The sequence below is a fragment of the Nannobrachium achirus genome (assembly GCF_963921795.1).
Source record: "Nannobrachium achirus genome assembly, chromosome: 4".
Taxonomy (NCBI): domain Eukaryota; kingdom Metazoa; phylum Chordata; class Actinopteri; order Myctophiformes; family Myctophidae; genus Nannobrachium; species Nannobrachium achirus.
In genome coordinates, this window is record NC_137813.1 from 2,965,726 (window position 1) to 2,983,928 (window position 18,203).

Sequence of the window (18,203 nt, forward strand, 5' to 3'; positions counted from 1 at the left end):
AAACATCTTCTTTTAAACATCTTTATAATCTTCTTATTTCCATTACGAGACCCACTTACTGAAGGTCAGTCTCTGTCAATTGTCACACTAAAACAATAGCAGATCTACAAGCTCGCAGGGCAGCACAGGTATGTGCATGCATAAAGTGAGTGGCAAAGTGAGCGGAACATCTTCAAAAGTTGTTTAATGCAATCAGATAGGACTTTCCTGTTTGGATGTGTGGGCTGTCAAGACCAGAAAGTAGTTTCCTGTTTGGATGTATGGGCTGTCAAGACCAGAAAGTAGTTTTCTGTGTGGATGTATGGGCTGTCAAGGCCAGAAAGTAGTTTTCTGTGTGGATGTATGGGCTGTCAAGGCCAGAAAGTAGTTTTCTGTTTGGATGTATGGGCTGTCAAGGCCAGAAAGTAGTTTTCTGTGTGGATGTATGGGCTGTCAAGGCCAGAAAGTAGTTTTCTGTGTGGATGTTTGGGCTGTCAAGGCCAGAAAGTAGTTTTCTGTGTGGATGTATGGGCTGTCAAGGCCAGAAAGTAGTTTTCTGTGTGGATGTATGGGCTGTCAAGGCCAGAAAGTAGTTTTCTGTGTGGATGTATGGGCTGTCAAGACCAGAAAGTAGTTTCCTGTTTGGATGTATGGGCTGTCAAGGCCAGAAAGTAGTTTTCTGTTTGGATGTATGGGCTGTCAAGACCAGAAAGTAGTTTCCTGTTTGGATGTATGGGCTGTCAAGGCCAGAAAGTAGTTTTCTGTGTGGATGTATGGGCTGTCAAGGCCAGAAAGTAGTTTTCTGTGTGGATGTATGGGCTGTCAAGGCCAGAAAGTAGTTAGTTTTCTGTTTGGATGTATGGGCTGTCAAGGCCAGAAAGTAGTTTTCTGTGTGGATGTATGGGCTGTCAAGACCAGAAAGTAGTTTTCTGTTTGGATGTATGGGCTGTCAAGGCCAGAAAGTAGTTTTCTGTGTGGATGTATGGGCTGTCAAGGCCAGAAAGTAGTTTTCTGTGTGGATGTATGGGCTGTCAAGACCAGAAAGTAGTTTCCTGTTTGGATGTATGGGCTGTCAAGGCCAGAAAGTAGTTTTCTGTTTGGATGTATGGGCTGTCAAGACCAGAAAGTAGTTTCCTGTTTGGATGTATGGGCTGTCAAGGCCAGAAAGTAGTTTTCTGTGTGGATGTATGGGCTGTCAAGGCCAGAAAGTAGTTTTCTGTGTGGATGTATGGGCTGTCAAGGCCAGAAAGTAGTTTTCTGTGTGGATGTTTGGGCTGTCAAGACCAGAAAGTAGTTTTCTGTTTGGATGTATGGGCTGTCAAGGCCAGAAAGTAGTTTTCTGTGTGGATGTATGGGCTGTCAAGACCAGAAAGTAGTTTTCTGTTTGGATGTATGGGCTGTCAAGGCCAGAAAGTAGTTTTCTGTGTGGATGTATGGGCTGTCAAGGCCAGAAAGTAGTTTTCTGTGTGGATGTTTGGGCTGTCAAGGCCAGAAAGTAGTTTTCTGTGTGGATGTATGGGCTGTCAAGGCCAGAAAGTAGTTTTCTGTGTGGATGTATGGGCTGTCAAGGCCAGAAAGTAGTTTTCTGTGTGGATGTATGGGCTGTCAAGACCAGAAAGTGGTTTCCTGTTTGGATGTATGTGTCAAGGCCAGAAAGTAGTTTTCTGTTTGGATGTATGGGCTGTCAAGACCAGAAAGTAGTTTCCTGTTTGGATGTATGGGCTGTCAAGGCCAGAAAGTAGTTTTCTGTGTGGATGTATGGGCTGTCAAGACCAGAAAGTAGTTTTCTGTGTGGATGTATGGGCTGTCAAGGCCAGAAAGTAGTTTTCTGTTTGGATGTGTGGGCTGTCAAGACCAGAAAGTAGTTTTCTGTGTGGATGTATGGGCTGTCAAGACCAGAAAGTAGTTTCCTGTTTGGATGTATGGGCTGTCAAGGCCAGAAAGTAGTTTTCTGTTTGGATGTGTGGGCTGTCAAGACCAGAAAGTAGTTTCCTGTTTGGATGTATGGGCTGTCAAGGCCAGAAAGTAGTTTTCTGTGTGGATGTATGGGCTGTCAAGACCAGAAAGTAGTTTTCTGTGTGGATGTATGGGCTGTCAAGACCAGAAAGTAGTTTTCTGTGTGGATGTATGGGCTGTCAAGGCCAGAAAGTAGTTTTCTGTGTGGATGTATGGGCTGTCAAGGCCAGAAAGTAGTTTTCTGTGTGGATGTTTGGGCTGTCAAGACCAGAAAGTAGTTTTCTGTTTGGATGTATGGGCTGTCAAGGCCAGAAAGTAGTTTTCTGTGTGGATGTATGGGCTGTCAAGACCAGAAAGTAGTTTTCTGTTTGGATGTATGGGCTGTCAAGGCCAGAAAGTAGTTTTCTGTGTGGATGTATGGGCTGTCAAGGCCAGAAAGTAGTTTTCTGTGTGGATGTTTGGGCTGTCAAGGCCAGAAAGTAGTTTTCTGTGTGGATGTATGGGCTGTCAAGGCCAGAAAGTAGTTTTCTGTGTGGATGTATGGGCTGTCAAGGCCAGAAAGTAGTTTTCTGTGTGGATGTATGGGCTGTCAAGACCAGAAAGTAGTTTCCTGTTTGGATGTATGTGTCAAGGCCAGAAAGTAGTTTTCTGTTTGGATGTATGGGCTGTCAAGACCAGAAAGTAGTTTCCTGTTTGGATGTATGGGCTGTCAAGGCCAGAAAGTAGTTTTCTGTGTGGATGTATGGGCTGTCAAGACCAGAAAGTAGTTTTCTGTGTGGATGTATGGGCTGTCAAGGCCAGAAAGTAGTTTTCTGTTTGGATGTGTGGGCTGTCAAGACCAGAAAGTAGTTTTCTGTGTGGATGTATGGGCTGTCAAGACCAGAAAGTAGTTTCCTGTTTGGATGTATGGGCTGTCAAGGCCAGAAAGTAGTTTTCTGTTTGGATGTGTGGGCTGTCAAGACCAGAAAGTAGTTTCCTGTTTGGATGTATGGGCTGTCAAGGCCAGAAAGTAGTTTTCTGTGTGGATGTATGGGCTGTCAAGACCAGAAAGTAGTTTTCTGTGTGGATGTATGGGCTGTCAAGACCAGAAAGTAGTTTTCTGTGTGGATGTATGGGCTGTCAAGACCAGAAAGTAGTTTTCTGTGTGGATGTATGGGCTGTCAAGGCCAGAAAGTAGTTTTCTGTTTGGATGTGTGGGCTGTCAAGACCAGAAAGTAGTTTTCTGTGTGGATGTATGGGCTGTCAAGACCAGAAAGTAGTTTTCTGTGTGGATGTATGGGCTGTCAAGACCAGAAAGTAGTTTTCTGTTTGGATGTATGGGCTGTCAAGACCAGAAAGTAGTTTTCTGTGTGGATGTATGGGCTGTCAAGACCAGAAAGTAGTTTTCTGTTTGGATGTATGGGCTGTCAAGACCAGAAAGTAGTTTTCTGTGTGGATGTATGGGCTGTCAAGACCAGAAAGTAGTTTTCTGTTTGGATGTATGGGCTGTCAAGACCAGAAAGTAGTTTTCTGTTTGGATGTATGGGCTGTCAAGACCAGAAAGTAGTTTTCTGTTTGGATGTATGGGCTGTCAAGACCAGAAAGTAGTTTTCTGTTTGGATGTATGGGCTGTCAAGACCAGAAAGTAGTTTTCTGTGTGGATGTATGGGCTGTCAAGACCAGAAAGTAGTTTTCTGTGTGGATGTATGGGGTCAAGACCAGAAAGTAGTTTTCTGTTTGGATGTATGGGCTGTCAAGACCAGAAAGTAGTTTTCTGTGTGGATGTATGGGCTGTCAAGACCAAAAAGTCGTTTTCTGTGTGGATGTATGGGCTGTCAAGACCAGAAAGTAGTTTTCTGTGTGGATGTATGGGCTGTCAAGACCAGAAAGTAGTTTTCTGTGTGGATGTATGGGCTGTCAAGACCAGAAAGTAGTTTTCTGTGTGGATGTATGGGCTGTCAAGGCCTGTGATGGTCTGGCTCTGGGACCACCACAAAAAAGGGGAGACGACACAGAGGTTCAATGCAATAATAAGTTTAAAGTTTATTTATAATGAATTAATCAATAGAATCAGGCAAGAATTAAAGTTTCCAAAATAAACAGGCAGGGAAACTAACTGCCCATCGTTTAACCGAAACAAACTAAAGCAAGATAACAAAAAAGAACAGCTGCTCTCTGAGGTGGCCTGCCGCTCCAGCGGCCTGGAGAAGACTGAGGAGAGAAAGAGGTTTGTTAGGCAGGCCTTTTATAGTGGGGAGGCACCGGCCAGGTGTCTCCCCTCAACCGATTGCCTCAGACTCCACCCTCCAATCCAGCACTGTAACAGGACTCATTAAAGGCACACACCACATATTCCTATAAGGCCCTAGGGGCCGTCACACTCCCCCCCTTCAAGACAGGGTCCCACAGGGAACCCTGGCCTAAATCGTGCCACCAAAACTACATAAAAATACTACAATTGTGCATATAATAAGTAAACATGGGCCCCACAAAAACTAACCCTCCCAGCTCAATTCTCCATTCAGCTTCTGCCCCACCCTCTCAGCAACTGGTACCTTGGAGCCTTTAAGAGAGGTTAAAGCATAGGCACAACAGATCATGAACACAGAGTTAATTTAAGTTAATTTAAGGGCACTAAGAACAGTAACTCATGAGCATCCACACGGCACATCATGCTCTTTCCAATTACTTTTTCCATGTTTTTCCTTCCTGTGTGCATTACAAATGCAGACAGGATGAGAAGAACTTAGTGCAATGTGCGACTGTGACACACAAGCACAAGATCTCTCAAAATGATTGCGTTTGCGTCTATCACGCTCTGGAAACGCAATATCACGACTTGGGATGAGAACATCATGTACAGGAACACGGGCACACAAAACAGACCTTTTAACCTTTGCTTCAGGCCGAGACCTTTCCAAACTAGGAAACAGAGCAGGCACTTTTACGGACTGACTCTGTTTTCCAGCTCTTTGGCAAGTAAGACAATTTTTGATGTACTCTGCCACGCTTCTTTTAACACGGGGCCAAAAGAACTTTTCCAAAACCTGATTGTACGTTCTACGCACACCCACATGCCCCGACTCATAGTGAGCAATGCGTAAAATGACCTCTTGGAACTTGGAAGGAATGACAATCTGGAAAACAGGGTCTCCAATGAACCCTTGGCCACGTGGCCCACACTTGCGCAGCAGCACTTCATTCTCTATGAAGTAGCCATGTGCAAGGTTTTTCACCTCACTTTTGGGGAGAACAAGATTGAACAGCTCTTTCAGTTTGGGATCGTCTTTCTGCTCCCTCACCAACTCAGACTGCGAAATGGACCTAGGAAGATTGCACAGATAGTCAGTTTCATGCTGGCACTTCACATCAACTGCTGTTTGAATAGGCTGCACCATTGGCCGATGAGCAAAGACCCTCTCCCCTGCTACATCATTTCCCAGCACTACGGTCACCCCATTAACAGGTAGAGCTGGACGCACGCCCATTCGCACTTCCCCTACAAACAGATCAGAACAGAGCATGAACTTGTGTACAGGACAATGAAAAACTGACATTTCCATGCCCAACACAGGAATGAACGAACCAGTATTGGTTGCTCCAGAAAATGGCAGAACAGAGGCAAGGATAAATGAATTACACGAGCCCGTGTCTCGCAAAATAGTTACTGGCACCTTCTCCGGATTACCAATCAATGACACATGTCCTTTTGACACAAACGGCAAAAAGGCACTGGACACCTCCTCAGCACTAGGCCAATCAGCAGAAACAGACACAGCAAACGCAGATGAAGACTAGTTATAACTCCTAAAGTTAAAGTTTTTTTTTGGAGTTAAAGGGGAGGCTCAATAGAATTGATTTGCATTCGGTTTTTGGCTTTTTTGCATTTGGCTTTTTTGCAATTGGCTCTTTTTTGGTGTGCATTTAAAGGCCCTACAGTCTGGTGCTGGTGGCTTTGGATTAATTATCCATCTTTGATCTTTCTTGTTTGGAGTTCATGATGGAGGAGTTTGTGGCAGCTCCGTCGGAGGAGAGGTTGGATGCCTGCTCGAGTGACCAGCTCATTAAAATTGGAGCTCACTACCAAATTGAGATTGGTGATAAAAGGAAGAAAGAAAACATGACACTCCATTGCACACTCCTTTTTCCAGTGTCCTGGTTGGTGACAATAATGACAGACATTATCAGGGTTCTGTACACCTCCAGCACGGCCACTAGGTCCGCTACCAGCCCCATTGGCCCTGCCAGGAACATACTTTCCCCCAACAACCTGTCCTGCCACTCTACCCCCAGATCCACCAGCATAACCCCGGTTGTCCGGAGCTACACTTTTGTGCGTCAATGCATAATCGTCAGCCAACGCCGCCGCTTCAGCAGCAGTCTGAGCCTTCTGCTCACATATGTACACAGCCACATTCTCAGGGATTGAGTTCTTGAATTGCTCAAGTACAATCAAGTCAGACAGGTCACCATAGTTCTCCACTCCTGAAGCTACACACCAACGATTAAAGTGCATTGTTAAATCGCGAGCAAACTCCAGATAGGACTTATTTCCTCGCTGCCAGGTTCTAAAACGCTGGCGGTAAGCCTCAGGCACCAACTCGTAGGCTTTCAGCACTGCCGCTTTGACCACCATGTAGTCTGTACAGTCCTGTTTTGACAGTGAGGCAAATGCCTCCTGAGCCCGACCAGTGAGAACACACTGCAACAGGACTGTGCGGTCCAAGTCACTCCAGTTCCGAGCGTCTGCCACCCGCTCGAACAGAGTAAAGAACACATCCACTTCCTTCTCATTAAACTTGGGGACCAAGCGAAAACTATTCAAGATATTATCCTTGTCACCTGAATCCTCCTTCTTTGCGTCCCTCAACTTCCCATCTCTCACCAGACTGAGCCTCGCCGTCTCAACATCTAGTCTTGCCATTTCTGCTCTGTGCCTCATTCTTTCCATCTCCAACTCCTGCTCTTTCAACTGCACTTCCTTTTCTTTCAACTGCATTTCCTTGTCTTTCAACTGCAACTGAACCTGCAACTTTAGGTTTAGCAGTTCTTTCTGCTGGTCAAATGTCAAGCCAGCCCCAGAGGGCAAAATCTCCTCCACAACCAACTCATCATCCTTCGGAGGAGTCAACACCTGCTGCTCATACAAATTAGCTCTGATGATAGAGCTCATGTTTTCTTTCTTCCTTTTATCACCAATCTCAATTTGGTAGTGAGCTCCAATTTTAATGAGCTGGTCACTCGAGCAGGCATCCAACCTCTCCTCCGACGGAGCTGCCACAAACTCCTCCATCATGAACTCCAAACAAGAAAGATCAAAGATGGATAATTAATCCAAAGCCACCAGCACCAGACTGTAGGGCCTTTAAATGCACACCAAAAAAGAGCCAATTGCAAAAAAGCCAAATGCAAAAAAGCCAAAAACCGAATGCAAATCAATTCTATTGAGCCTCCCCTTTAACTCCAAAAAAAACTTTAACTTTAGGAGTTATAACTAGTCTTCAGGTTATCAGTATCCCAGCTGGAAAACTACAAAATATAAGTGCCCCTCTCTTTTAAACCCCCCACTTTAACTCCACCCAGCTGCCTGTGCTTGGGTAGCGGTGGGTACTGATGCACTGAAGGCCACCGCAAAGGCCTAGCTTATACTAGGAGTAGGAAGAGCAACCAGTGGCTGGCGACCCACATCCACTCTCTAGCCGTGCCCCCGAGACGGAGTACGCACACGCCGGTGCGCACTCGCAATCTGCCAGCCGCACCCTGCACCTAAAACCACCCCTGGCCTAAACGCTTATTTAACCCCAGTAGCCCCACGCACCTCACAGGGACACTTATATAATAATAACAATTATATTTAACCAGCCAGGAAACGTTCTTTTACTTAACCAGTAGTACAAAAAAGACTAGGGTTGGCCCAACAAACTGATATGCAAAAAAAAGTGACTTACGTTTTTCAAGTCCGGTGACCCTTTAACACACCTCTTAGACCTCTGAACGCTCCCCAACAAGCCTGAACATGGAATTCCCAACAGTGACAACACTTGGGAGATTCCCCAGTTCAACAGCTCCACCACCTTGCTACCACCAAGGGAAGGTGAGCCTCAGCTTGACCACGCCCCAAACGCGAGCACTTAAATAGTTAAGCTCTATTTCTTACCGAATGTTGACTTTAGACGAGCCCCCATTTGTGATGGTCTGGCTCTGGGACCACCACAAAAAAGGGGAGACGACACAGAGGTTCAATGCAATAATAAGTTTAAAGTTTATTTATAATGAATTAATCAATAGAATCAGGCAAGAATTAAAGTTTCCAAAATAAACAGGCAGGGAAACTAACTGCCCATCGTTTAACCGAAACAAACTAAAGCAAGATAACAAAAAAGAACAGCTGCTCTCTGAGGTGGCCTGCCGCTCCAGCGGCCTGGAGAAGACTGAGGAGAGAAAGAGGTTTGTTAGGCAGGCCTTTTATAGTGGGGAGGCACCGGCCAGGTGTCTCCCCTCAACCGATTGCCTCAGACTCCACCCTCCAATCCAGCACTGTAACAGGACTCATTAAAGGCACACACCACATATTCCTATAAGGCCCTAGGGGCCGTCACAGCCAGAAAGTAGTTTTCTGTGTGGATGTATGGGCTGTCAAGACCAGAAAGTAGTTTTCTGTGTGGATGTATGGGCTGTCAAGACCAGAAAGTAGTTTTCTGTGTGGATGTATGGGCTGTCAAGGCCAGAAAGCAGTTTTCTGTGTGGATGTATGGGCTGTCAAGACCAGAAAGTAGTTTTCTGTGTGGATGTATGGGCTGTCAAGGCCAGAAAGTAGTTTTCTGTGTGGATGTATGGGCTGTCAAGGCCAGAAAGTAGTTTTCTGTGTGGATGTATGGGCTGTCAAGACCAGAAAGTAGTTTTCTGTGTGGATGTATGGGCTGTCAAGACCAGAAAGTAGTTTTCTGTGTGGATGTATGGGCTGTCAAGGCCAGAAAGTAGTTTTCTGTGTGGATGTATGGGCTGTCAAGGCCAGAAAGTAGTTTTCTGTGTGGATGTATGGGCTGTCAAGGCCAGAAAGTAGTTTTCTGTGTGGATGTATGGGCTGTCAAGACCAGAAAGTAGTTTTCTGTGTGGATGTATGGGCTGTCAAGACCAGAAAGTAGTTTTCTGTGTGGATGTATGGGCTGTCAAGACCAGAAAGTAGTTTTCTGTGTGGATGTATGTGCTGTCAAGACCAGAAAGTAGTTTTCTGTGTGGATGTATGGGCTGTCAAGGCCAGAAAGTAGTTTTCTGTGTGGATGTATGGGCTGTCAAGACCAGAAAGTAGTTTTCTGTGTGGATGTATGGGCTGTCAAGACCAGAAAGTAGTTTTCTGTGTGGATGTATGGGCTGTCAAGGCCAGAAAGTAGTTTTCTGTGTGGATGTATGGGCTGTCAAGGCCAGAAAGTAGTTTTCTGTGTGGATGTATGGGCTGTCAAGACCAGAAAGTAGTTTTCTGTGTGGATGTATGGGCTGTCAAGACCAGAAAGTAGTTTTCTGTGTGGATGTATGGGCTGTCAAGACCAGAAAGTAGTTTTCTGTGTGGATGTATGGGCTGTCAAGACCAGAAAGTAGTTTTCTGTGTGGATGTATGGGCTGTCAAGGCCAGAAAGTAGTTTTCTGTGTGGATGTATGGGCTGTCAAGGCCAGAAAGTAGTTTTCTGTGTGGATGTATGGGCTGTCAAGGCCAGAAAGTAGTTTTCTGTGTGGATGTATGGGCTGTCAAGACCAGAAAGTAGTTTTCTGTGTGGATGTTTGGGCTGTCAAGACCAGAAAGTAGTTTTCTGTGTGGATGTTTGGGCTGTCAAGACCAGAAAGTAGTTTTCTGTGTGGATGTTTGGGCTGTCAAGACCAGAAAGTAGTTTTCTGTGTGGATGTTTGGGCTGTCAAGGCCAGAAAGTAGTTTTCTGTGTGGATGTTTGGGCTGTCAAGACCAGAAAGTAGTTTTCTGTGTGGATGTATGGGCTGTCAAGACCAGAAAGTAGTTTTCTGTGTGGATGTATGGGCTGTCAAGACCAGAAAGTAGTTTTCTGTGTGGATGTTTGGGCTGTCAAGACCAGAAAGTAGTTTTCTGTGTGGATGTTTGGGCTGTCAAGACCAGAAAGTAGTTTTCTGTGTGGATGTATGGGCTGTCAAGACCAGAAAGTAGTTTTCTGTGTGGATGTTTGGGCTGTCAAGACCAGAAAGTAGTTTTCTGTTTGGATGTATGGGCTGTCAAGACCAGAAAGTAGTTTTCTGTGTGGATGTATGGGCTGTCAAGACCAGAAAGTAGTTTTCTGTGTGGATGTATGGGCTGTCAAGACCAGAAAGTAGTTTTCTGTGTGGATGTATGGGCTGTCAAGACCAGAAAGTAGTTTTCTGTGTGGATGTATGGGCTGTCAAGACCAGAAAGTAGTTTTCTGTGTGGATGTATGGGCTGTCAAGACCAGAAAGTAGTTTTCTGTGTGGATGTATGGGCTGTCAAGGCCAGAAAGTAGTTTTCTGTGTGGATGTATGGGCTGTCAAGGCCAGAAAGTAGTTTTCTGTGTGGATGTTTGGGCTGTCAAGACCAGAAAGTAGTTTTCTGTGTGGATGTATGGGCTGTCAAGGCCAGAAAGTAGTTTTCTGTGTGGATGTATGGGCTGTCAAGACCAGAAAGTAGTTTTCTGTGTGGATGTATGGGCTGTCAAGGCCAGAAAGTAGTTTTCTGTGTGGATGTATGGGCTGTCAAGGCCAGAAAGTAGTTTTCTGTGTGGATGTATGGGCTGTCAAGGCCAGAAAGTAGTTTTCTGTGTGGATGTATGGGCTGTCAAGGCCAGAAAGTAGTTTTCTGTGTGGATGTATGGGCTGTCAAGGCCAGAAAGTAGTTTTCTGTGTGGATGTATGGGCTGTCAAGGCCAGAAAGTAGTTTTCTGTGTGGATGTATGGGCTGTCAAGGCCAGAAAGTAGTTTTCTGTGTGGATGTATGGGCTGTCAAGGCCAGAAAGTAGTTTTCTGTGTGGATGTATGGGCTGTCAAGGCCAGAAAGTAGTTTTCTGTGTGGATGTATGGGCTGTCAAGACCAGAAAGTAGTTTTCTGTGTGGATGTATGGGCTGTCAAGGCCAGAAAGTAGTTTTCTGTGTGGATGTATGGGCTGTCAAGGCCAGAAAGTAGTTTTCTGTGTGGATGTATGGGCTGTCAAGGCCAGAAAGTAGTTTTCTGTGTGGATGTATGGGCTGTCAAGGCCAGAAAGTAGTTTTCTGTGTGGATGTATGGGCTGTCAAGGCCAGAAAGTAGTTTTCTGTGTGGATGTATGGGCTGTCAAGGCCAGAAAGTAGTTTTCTGTGTGGATGTATGGGCTGTCAAGGCCAGAAAGTAGTTTTCTGTGTGGATGTATGGGCTGTCAAGGCCAGAAAGTAGTTTTCTGTGTGGATGTATGGGCTGTCAAGACCAGAAAGTAGTTTTCTGTGTGGATGTATGGGCTGTCAAGGCCAGAAAGTAGTTTTCTGTGTGGATGTATGGGCTGTCAAGGCCAGAAAGTAGTTTTCTGTGTGGATGTATGGGCTGTCAAGGCCAGAAAGTAGTTTTCTGTGTGGATGTATGGGCTGTCAAGGCCAGAAAGTAGTTTTCTGTGTGGATGTATGGGCTGTCAAGACCAGAAAGTAGTTTTCTGTGTGGATGTATGGGCTGTCAAGACCAGAAAGTAGTTTTCTGTGTGGATGTTTGGGCTGTCAAGACCAGAAAGTAGTTTTCTGTGTGGATGTTTGGGCTGTCAAGACCAGAAAGTAGTTTTCTGTGTGGATGTTTGGGCTGTCAAGACCAGAAAGTAGTTTTCTGTGTGGATGTTTGGGCTGTCAAGGCCAGAAAGTAGTTTTCTGTGTGGATGTTTGGGCTGTCAAGACCAGAAAGTAGTTTTCTGTGTGGATGTATGGGCTGTCAAGACCAGAAAGTAGTTTTCTGTGTGGATGTATGGGCTGTCAAGACCAGAAAGTAGTTTTCTGTGTGGATGTATGGGCTGTCAAGACCAGAAAGTAGTTTTCTGTGTGGATGTATGGGCTGTCAAGGCCAGAAAGTAGTTTTCTGTGTGGATGTATGGGCTGTCAAGACCAGAAAGTAGTTTTCTGTGTGGATGTATGGGCTGTCAAGGCCAGAAAGTAGTTTTCTGTGTGGATGTATGGGCTGTCAAGACCAGAAAGTAGTTTTCTGTGTGGATGTATGGGCTGTCAAGGCCAGAAAGTAGTTTTCTGTGTGGATGTATGGGCTGTCAAGACCAGAAAGTAGTTTTCTGTGTGGATGTATGGGCTGTCAAGGCCAGAAAGTAGTTTTCTGTGTGGATGTATGGGCTGTCAAGACCAGAAAGTAGTTTTCTGTGTGGATGTATGGGCTGTCAAGACCAGAAAGTAGTTTTCTGTGTGGATGTATGGGCTGTCAAGACCAGAAAGTAGTTTTCTGTGTGGATGTATGGGCTGTCAAGGCCAGAAAGTAGTTTTCTGTGTGGATGTATGGGCTGTCAAGACCAGAAAGTAGTTTTCTGTGTGGATGTATGGGCTGTCAAGGCCAGAAAGTAGTTTTCTGTGTGGATGTATGGGCTGTCAAGACCAGAAAGTAGTTTTCTGTGTGGATGTATGGGCTGTCAAGGCCAGAAAGTAGTTTTCTGTGTGGATGTATGGGCTGTCAAGACCAGAAAGTAGTTTTCTGTGTGGATGTATGGGCTGTCAAGGCCAGAAAGTAGTTTTCTGTGTGGATGTATGGGCTGTCAAGGCCAGACAGTAGTTTTCTGTGTGGATGTATGGGCTGTCAAGGCCAGACAGTAGTTTTCTGTGTGGATGTATGGGCTGTCAAGACCAGAAAGTAGTTTTCTGTGTGGATGTATGGGCTGTCAAGGCCAGAAAGTAGTTTTCTGTGTGGATGTATGGGCTGTCAAGACCAGAAAGTAGTTTTCTGTGTGGATGTATGGGCTGTCAAGGCCAGAAAGTAGTTTTCTGTGTGGATGTATGGGCTGTCAAGACCAGAAAGTAGTTTTCTGTGTGGATGTATGGGCTGTCAAGGCCAGACAGTAGTTTTCTGTGTGGATGTATGGGCTGTCAAGGCCAGAAAGTAGTTTTCTGTGTGGATGTATGGGCTGTCAAGACCAGAAAGTAGTTTTCTGTGTGGATGTATGGGCTGTCAAGGCCAGACAGTAGTTTTCTGTGTGGATGTATGGGCTGTCAAGGCCAGAAAGTAGTTTTCTGTGTGGATGTATGGGCTGTCAAGGCCAGAAAGTAGTTTTCTGTGTGGATGTATGGGCTGTCAAGACCAGAAAGTAGTTTTCTGTGTGGATGTATGGGCTGTCAAGGCCAGAAAGTAGTTTTCTGTGTGGATGTATGGGCTGTCAAGGCCAGAAAGTAGTTTTCTGTGTGGATGTATGGGCTGTCAAGGCCAGAAAGTAGTTTTCTGTGTGGATGTATGGGCTGTCAAGGCCAGAAAGTAGTTTTCTGTGTGGATGTATGGGCTGTCAAGGCCAGAAAGTAGTTTTCTGTGTGGATGTATGGGCTGTCAAGGCCAGAAAGTAGTTTTCTGTGTGGATGTATGGGCTGTCAAGGCCAGAAAGTAGTTTTCTGTGTGGATGTATGGGCTGTCAAGGCCAGAAAGTAGTTTTCTGTGTGGATGTATGGGCTGTCAAGGCCAGAAAGTAGTTTTCTGTGTGGATGTATGGGCTGTCAAGGCCAGAAAGTAGTTTTCTGTGTGGATGTATGGGCTGTCAAGGCCAGAAAGTAGTTTTCTGTGTGGATGTATGGGCTGTCAAGGCCAGAAAGTAGTTTTCTGTGTGGATGTATGGGCTGTCAAGGCCAGAAAGTAGTTTTCTGTGTGGATGTATGGGCTGTCAAGGCCAGAAAGTAGTTTTCTGTGTGGATGTATGGGCTGTCAAGGCCAGAAAGTAGTTTTCTGTGTGGATGTATGGGCTGTCAAGGCCAGAAAGTAGTTTTCTGTGTGGATGTATGGGCTGTCAAGGCCAGAAAGTAGTTTTCTGTGTGGATGTATGGGCTGTCAAGGCCAGAAAGTAGTTTTCTGTGTGGATGTATGGGCTGTCAAGGCCAGAAAGTAGTTTTCTGTGTGGATGTATGGGCTGTCAAGGCCAGACAGTAGTTTTTGCCACTCAGTAAATGTTTCCATTGCATAACTTCCGTGTGTGTTTTCTTTTCTTTTCTTTTTCTTTTTACTATTTTGAAAAAGATCATGAATGCAGTTTTCTCTATGGTGAAAGAAATGCAAATTCCCCTTTCCATGCTGAAGGCAGCATTCAAGAGAATTGCCTTGTCCAAACTCTCCTGAACTTAACACATATGGTGCCAATCCCGAGTTTCCCGAGTTTGTATTGGTACTACCGCTGTGCCAACCCCGAGTTTCCCAAGTTTTTTTTTTTTCAATTTTTTTTATCCAAAAATTCTTTTTTGACATCCAGAAATGTACTAGGCATGATCGCGATCGAGAAATTGCATGTTTAACCCCCATACCAACTCATTCTTTCAAACATGGCAGCCAACGGATTTCCAAGAGGATTTTTTTGTTTGAAAGCTGTGAACAGCATGTACACACATGGTGCATCATCTAGGCATGGGTGTGCACTTTTTACACAATTGCACAATTACATGGAAGTCTATGGTAACCATGGCAACGCGAGACATTGAAGAGAAAAAATCATTGCAACATAAGTGCAGCGTCTTATGTTGAAAGAATTGTCCTTTCTGTGTCTAGAAATCCATGTCGTTACGTCACATCTACAGTATTCACTTGATTATGCGTTTAGTGTGATACGTGTGATATATGCTTAAAGAATTTTTAAAAGACACATTTTGATTCCAAAGGGTTTTCAATCATGTTCTACCTAGCGACAAACTGAAGCCATGAATTAAAAAAAGAATTGTTTTATCAATTTAATCAAAAACAAACATGTGGCAGCAGTCAGGCACAAAACCATGGATCTCCAAAACAAACCTTTTACTTTCACTTCAAATAATCGTAAAGAAAGTAGGCGAACTACATGCTCAAAAGCACGCACTGTGAGTCGAGAGCTTGTAGATTTTATTTTATTTTGCTATTCCTTCTTCGAGATGCTCTCGTGGAGCAGAAGATTTCAAAAGTGAAATGTGGAGGTGCAAGTTTTCAAACAAAACAAAAACATTAAGTGACACACGCCACACAGATCGCTGAGTCACGAATCAAAAACAAGACATTTCTTGGAAACATTAAAGCAAATTTCCCCCAAATTAAATGATGTTCAAATGCTTTTTGTTTTAGTTTTTACAAAATGACTGAAAATAAATCTCCGGATTAAATGAACGATAACCTCTGACATCAGACAACAATAACAGCAACGTCAACAAACAAAGGCAGAGAGGTCAATTAATTAACTATTATTCACTTTTTTCATGAAACAATGTCCCTTTTCAGTCAATCAGAATTCAATCCCACATTTCTCTACACCAGGGGTCTTCAACGTGTTCAGGCCAAGGACCCCTTAGCTAAGAGAGGGATAAAGCAGGGACCCCTTAGCTGAGAGAGGGATAAAGCAGGGACCCCTTAGCTGAGAGAGAGATGAAGCAGGGACCCCTTAGCTGAGAGAGGGATGAAGCAGGGACCCCTTAGCTGAGAGAGAGATGAAGCAGGGACCCCTTAGCTGAGAGAGAGATGAAGCAGGGACCCCTTAGCTGAGAGAGGAATAAAGCAGGGACCCCTTAGCTGAGAGAGATAAAGCAGGGACCCCTTAGCTGAGAGAGGGATAAAGCAGGGACCCCTTAGCTGAGAGAGAGATGAAGCAGGGACCCCTTAGCTGAGAGAGGGATAAAGCAGGGACCCCTTAGCTGAGAGAGGGATAAAGCAGGGACCCCTTAGCTGAGAGAGAGATGAAGCAGGGACCCCTTAGCTGAGAGGGATAAAGCAGGGACCCCTTCGCTGAGAGAGGGATAAAGCAGGGACCCCTTCGCTGAGAGAGGGATAAAGCAGGGACCCCTTCTACAAATTGAATACAATTGTGTTGCAGATTAAACATTTTCATAGATTTAGACTTGTTTGACAGAAATATCACCAGTGTAGGTTGTTGGTTTCATGTGTATTTTTAGGCATTGAACCACTTGAACCATCAATACTTAGTCTTATTTTATTTTCACTCTACGCCAAACCTCTTTGCCAAGAATAGGAGATCTACAAGCTCACAACAGCTTGTAGATCTGTAGCTTGTAGAATATTTCTGGAATAAACCCCAAAACCTACTGCTCACGTGCGTCCGTCCGTCCGTCCGTCCACAAGCTTCTGGTGGTGGCGGAGACTGGGTGGATGAAGAGAGAGAGAGAGAGAGAGAGAGAGAGAGAGAGAGAGAGAGAGAGAGAGAGAGAGAGAGAGAGAGAGAGAGAGAGAGAGAGAGAGAGAGAGAGAGACGTTTCCACAACACTGACATGAAGTTAGTGTCACCACCAGCCACCAGGCAGCCTGTTTCCTCACACTTCTGAAAAGGATAATAAGACAAATGTGCTTTAAAAGGAACAGTTTGCAGAAAATTATAAGTTTATTCAATCATTAATCACCCCAAGGAGACTTGGAATTCAGGGATATTTTAATTTTTTTGTTTTTGTCACATTCCTATAAGCCAATAATTTGATGTCCGAATCAAAATGACTGGTTGTCAAAAACTAACACATGTCCATGGGCCGAGTAATCCATAGAAGAAAAGTCATTTTTGTGGTGAACTATCCCTTTAATGCATTATAATTGGTTTCTATAACTTAACAAAAAAAATAACACCTTATCTTTTACTCAAGAGGATCAATGCCTGTCGTAAGTTAATGTTGTTTGTCATGTACAGCCCTAGGGAAATTATGGAATCCATGGGATTATAAAAAGTATTTAAAATATTTTTGTGATGCTCATATTAACCTTAGGAAGTATTACGTATTACGTTACGCTTTTATTTTCACATGCATTCCATATCGTCACTCTCTGCCCAAAATCTCTTAACTCCATTTTTTAGGTTTTAATTTTTTTTTGGCATAAATCAGGGCTATTGAACACCCTTTACATCTGAGTGTTGGTTAAAATAATATTGAACCAATGGAAAGTAGTAGAAAGTGCTTGGGACAAAACCTCCTAACTCCACACTTTCTGCCAAACCAGCTAACTCCACCCGATTGGCCCTCTCTTTTCCTCATAAATATGTGCTAATAATTGAACACCCTTTACGTCTCTGTGTTGGTTAAAATAATATTGAACCAATGAAAAGTAAAACCTCCTAACTCCACTTGAGATCATTTCCAAAACCGTTCGTTTTGTATTTATCATCTTTAAAATGTAATAAACGAACGAAAACAGCCGATCTACAAGCACACAACGCCTTGCATCGCGAGGCGTTGTGTGCTTGTAGATCGGCTGTTTTCACTAGTTCTGTGCGACAGTCTTGTATGATGAAGCAGGGCTTTGCTTTACCAAAAGACGTACACATTTGAAACTTGGAGATACGAGGTTTCTGCCTGACAGTGACGATATTTTAGTGATTATGTTGCGAGGAAAACGTTGAGATAATAGCCATTTTGGTTAGAACTGACTGAAAATAACTTTGTACTTAAAGTTTAAAATGATACTAAATATTTTTTCAGGTGTCCAAATAAATTCCAAATAATATCAAATGATCTTGCTGCACCCCTGGACTGCCGTCACGGCACCCCAGGGTGCCCCGGCACCCCAGGGTGGCTCTGAACGTTAAAACTCAACACAGACTTCTACAAACTTACAATCAATCGTGTGACCATGTATAGTCTAAATAGTCTTAACTCATTCCCTGCCAGGCCCGATAGTCCCGAGATTATTCCAATGTCTTTCCCCGCCATGCCCGATAGTCCCGAGAATTTAAAAAAAATTTTTTTTTTTTTTTTTTTTTCAAAGATTTTTTTTTTTCAAAAAAATTTTTGGACCCCAAAAAATGGAGTAGGCATGATAGCAATCGCGAAATTGCATGTTTAACCCCCATAGCAACCCCATCTTTCAAGCATGGCAGCCATTTTGGCAGCCATCTTTGTTAAACATAGTGGCTGTTATCTCATGAATGCCTGAACGGATTTCCATTCGGATTTTTTTGTTTGAAAGCTGTGAGCAATGTGGACACACGTGGTGCATTATCTAGGCATGGGTGTGCATGATCCGTGCACACCCAATTACATGGAAGTCTATGGAGACGAATGGCAGGTGGGAGTACGGAGGTATGTTAAAATGGCGGTCAATGTGTTAATAGTATAGCACATGTATGTATAGTATATAGTTTTTAATCGTTCTTTTTACGAAT